The 4,925-nt window shown below is 34.6% G+C and overlaps 1 pseudogene; it reads left to right on the plus strand.

Annotated features, from left to right (window-relative positions):
- Positions 1-2,892: 2,892 nt before the first annotated feature.
- Positions 2,893-3,920, plus strand: LOC141299644 (trace amine-associated receptor 13c-like; annotated as a pseudogene).
- The last annotated feature ends 1,005 nt before the right edge of the window (positions 3,921-4,925 follow it).

The raw sequence follows: 4,925 nt of genomic DNA on the forward strand, positions 1-4,925 counted from the left end.
CCTACTCTTCATGCAGCATTAGTTTACATGTTTATTACTGCATATAATTCATTAAAATAGAAGTTTAATTTCATAAAGTACAAGTTCATATCAAAATGCACCTACATTTATTTGCATTGTGTTTTTTGCTGAACAAAATACTATTTCCCCCTATATATATTTCATCACTGAGGATTTCTTTAAAAAAAAGTTTAAAAATCTCGTCTCGTTCTCGTGAACCCAATCTCGTGTCTCGTCTCATGAGATAAGAGTCTCGTCACAAATCTAGTATTTACCTAAAACCTTCCCAATTGAGACGGTGATACAAAAATGTAGACTTACAAATAAGCCTTAAAGGGGTCATATGATGTTGCTAAAAAAAAAAAAAGTACTATTGTGTATTTGTTGTAATGTAATGTTTTTTTAACCTCAAATGGCATAAACATTTCCCACACACTGTACATTATTGTTGCTCCTCTTTGCCCTGTCTTTCTGAAACGCTTCGATTTTTACAAAACTCAATGTTGATGGAAACCGAGGTGTTCTCTGATTGGCCAGCTATCTGTGCATTGCGACTGGCCAAATACCTCAAGCATGTGATGGAAATGTTACGCCCCTTACATGCAGTTTCTAGGCATGATGAGACAGAAACAAAACCCATTATAAACAAGGCATTTGTTGCATCCAGTGGGGGCATAACTACTGATTATAATGACTCATACTGTCTTTTTACATGTTGCATCATGCCGCGTCATGTAAAGGTAACAGCATGTTTGCATTTGCGATAGCAGAATGAAAAACAAGAACTACTTCTAATTCTATAAATATGAAAACGTACTTACAGGCCATCAGTCAGAAGCGCAGACTGTCTTTAACCCTTTGTCTACAGCTGGCATTGTAAGCTGCTCTCCCAGCCGAATATTTGCATTGTACTGTTCTGGAACAGTGTTGTAAATATAACTTAACCACTGATTTCTGGTTGTGTCCCCATTTGGAGCGCCAAATAAAGTACTTTCGCTTTTCCTATCAATCCTATTTGCAATTTGCAAATGAAAAGTTCAATGTGATTTGCTAACTAACTGAAACATCTTGATTGAAAAGAATCAAATCTTTTGCAGATAAACCCACTAAGAAGAAGAGTGTTTTATTTTGATAGGATTCTGTTAAACCTCCTCAAGAGTCACTCAAATCAGAACCTGGCTTAATTACTGTTGTAAAATATGTACAAGATTATGGTCTTTCAAAAATATGTGACCCTGGACCATAAAACCAGTGTTAAGTCGCTGAGGTATGTTTGTAGCAATAGCCAAAAATACATGGTAAGGGTCAAAATTATTGATTTTTCTTTTATGCCAAAAATCATTAGGAAATTAAGTAAAGATCATGTTCCATGAAGATTTTTTGTAAAATTCCTACTATAAATATATCAAAATGTAATTTTTGATTAGTAATATGCATTGTTAAGAACTTAATTTGGAGAACTTTAAAGGTGATTTTCTCAGTATTTAGATTTTTTTGCACCCTCAGATTCCAGATTTTCAAATAGTTGTATCTCGGACAAATATTGTCCTATCCTAGCAAACCATATATCAATAGAAAGCTTATTTATTGAGCTTTCATGGTGTATACATCTCAGTTTTGTGGTCCATGGTCACATATATTATTTACTTTATCTTCACATACTTCCAAAATGGTAGAACTCAAAAGAACAAACCCTGAATACTGTTTTTTAATGCAATCAAGGCATAATAAAGTAACCTAACAATATCATAGTCCATCGTGTGATATTTCATCGCTTTAGTTTCATAAGAGCAGTACAGATGTTTAACTCGAGAATTAATTGTTTTGGGTCTAGTGGGAATAGGTCACTATAGGTCATGTCCCTATACCCTACAAGCTGGTAGGTACTAAGCCTGTCATTAAGAAAACACAACTAGATCCTAGTGAACTGGTAAATTACAGAATAAAATACAAAATCTACACTTTTCAATTATAATATTAGACTTACATTAATTCTGTGAGTAGTTTTTACAGTGGCAAAGTAGTACTTAAAGTGCTCTTTAAGATGTTTGTGAACCATCAGCTTCATCCTCATGTAGCAGTCCAGAGCGGATAGACTGCAGGGCCTGTAAAGCAGTAGTCTTTGTGATTTTTGAAAAAATTGAAATGGTGCTGAGACTGAAAAAAATGTAGGGAAGCACTGCAGTAAAGTATGGTATGCCGTAAGGATCTGTTTGAGGCCCTCTGCTATTTTCAATATACATGCCGTCCCTTGGAAATATTAATAGAAAACATGGAATTAGTTACCATTGTTATGCTGATGATTCTAAGGTATATATTTAATCAAGGTCCAATGAAAATTATCAAGATCAATTCTAAATGATCAAACTTCTAAAACTTTCCAAAATCGTATTATTTCAAGAATTTCCAAAATCAAATTTCACATGTTACAAAAACATCCTTTTTCCACCCTAGAAACATCACAAAGCTAAGAAACATGTTATGGGTTTCTGTTGCCATTTCTGTGGCCTTGTTAATTTGGCCGAGACAATTAACATTTTAAGCATGTTAATAGTCAGTTTGTATGTTTCATGTTCTTTTGTTGGTACTAGTATATCTGATCCAGACTCACACACACTGTATATAAATATCATAGCTTTATTACACTTTCTGTTTCCTGTTTATAATAAACATCTGATTATTAGAAAGAAAAGAAAAGAAAAGAAAAGAAAAGAAAAGAAAAGAAAAGAAAAGAAAAGAAAAGAAAAGAAAAGAAAAGAAAAGAAAAGAAAAGAAAAGAAAAGAAAAGAAAAGAAAAGAAAAGAAGAGAAAAGAAAAGAAAAGAAAAGAAAAGAAAGAAAGAAAGAAAGAAAGTTACATCATAGTGGGTGGTAGATGGGTTGGTCAGTGTAAGGACAGTTAGGAGAGCAGAACAAACTTTTAGCAGGAGGAGACTCACTCATGGCTAACGAGACAGAGGATCATAAGACTCAATACTGCTTTTCTGCCATAAACTCATCCTGTATAAAGGGAAATCGCTCTAGCATTGAACATCGTATCATTTATATGTTTGCATTATCGCTGTCAGTGTGGACTGTGTTTCTGAACCTGTTGGTGATCATCTCCATCTCTCACTTCAAGAAGCTTCACACTCCAACCAACCTGATCATTCTCTCTCTGGCTGTGGCTGACATGCTTATTGGATCTGTGATGCCCATAGAGGCCACCAGGCTGATTGAGATGTGTTGGTACTTTGGAGGCACTTTCTGTGCACTCTATTTAACATTTCTCACAGTGCTTTTCTCAGCATCTCTTAGTAATTTAGTTTTAATTGCTGTTGATCGTTTTGTAGCTGTGTGTCACCCTTTACTGTACCCACAGAAAATAACCATGACTAAAACATTAATAAGCATCTGTCTGGGCTGGGTTTGCTCCTCAACTTATAACACTGCCTATGTGATTAATAACAGAAATTCGGACACTTCAAACTGAAAAAAAGCTATGATGGGATTTGCCTGGAGAGTCACTGATTTATTTGTGGCTTTTATTTTTCCTTGTCTCCTGATCATAACTTTATATATAAGGATTTTCTATGTTGTACATCAGCAAGTGAAAGTTATAAACTCTCTAATGAAGGGTGGTAAATGTGTAACAGAAGGTTCAGTGAGGAGGAAATCAGAGAGCAAAGCTGCTCTGACATTAGGAATCATTGTGATTGTTTATCTGCTTTGCTTTGTTCCTTACTATATCTGTTCTATATCAGTAATCTCTTCCACAACCAAAAATATTATGACATGGGTCATGTATACACTAATTCAGGCCTGAATCCTCTTATCTATGCTTTGTTTTACCCTTGGTTTAGAAAGACAGTTAAACACATCTTAATTCTAAAAATATTTCAGCCAGCATCCTCTCTAGTCAATATTTTTACAGAACATTAATTGTAATTAAACTGGTAAAGGTAAATGTGATACTCTTTGAGTATGTTTGCTGTTTAAATCTCATACTCTGATGTTTAAATGCAGATATTGTTTTCCAGAAGATTTTGTGAGACTGAGGTGGGTGGACCCTGGTCCCTTAAATTAGTAATTAGTAAGTAAAATAAATGAAATAAAATTAGTATTTTACAAGTATATTAATTGACCTTATTCTACAGTAGGGAAATCACAATACTTTTGTTCTAATTTCTATACTTGCAAGGCCCAAAACTTATCTGCCAATGGCTGGTGACATGAGAGAACTTACCAGCCATGAATATGTATTCCTGGCTATGAAGCCGTTTTTGCAAAAAGAACCAACCACTACATTTTAATCATGATACAAAGATGAAATGTCTAAAGCAAAAACACAATGGATTGACTTGATTTTAGCTCTGGGAAATTATCATAAAACGTGCATAAAACAAAAACAACAGACAAGCTGAATTTCACTCTCTGACAGCAGGTGGTGCTTATAGAACAGACAACCAAGGGAAAAAATGCCACTGAAACTTCTCTGAAGTCATTTCCTTTAAAAAATACATTCATATAAACCTCCACCCCAATATTTATATTTTCCTTCCAATAAACAGTAAGCTTGTTATGCCTGCACAGTATTTTATTTGTGCGTGTCTGTTCATTTTAGTCCTTGCTTGCAAGAGATTAACCTGTTTTTATTTTGACGGAAACTGCAGTTGAGCTTTTATTTTGGCGGGAAAATCCAGCTTCAGTGAAATGGCAACTCATTACAAATCTAGTAAAATACTGTAAACATCTGGCCATTAAAATGGTGAAAATGATTCTAATGTGAAAAAGCATAACTGGTGGCCGCTGCATTTCCAAATGCGTGCTAAACAATTCAAAAACAAACTTCATCAGAGTGTTAATGTTTGAGTTAATCAAAGGAGACACCAGATCACCAGCTGATCGCCTAAATGAAGTGTGTGCTTAACTTTGAAACAAGCAGCA

The sequence above is a fragment of the Garra rufa genome, chromosome 23 (genome assembly GCF_049309525.1).
Source record: "Garra rufa chromosome 23, GarRuf1.0, whole genome shotgun sequence".
NCBI classification, from domain to species: Eukaryota; Metazoa; Chordata; class Actinopteri; order Cypriniformes; family Cyprinidae; genus Garra; species Garra rufa.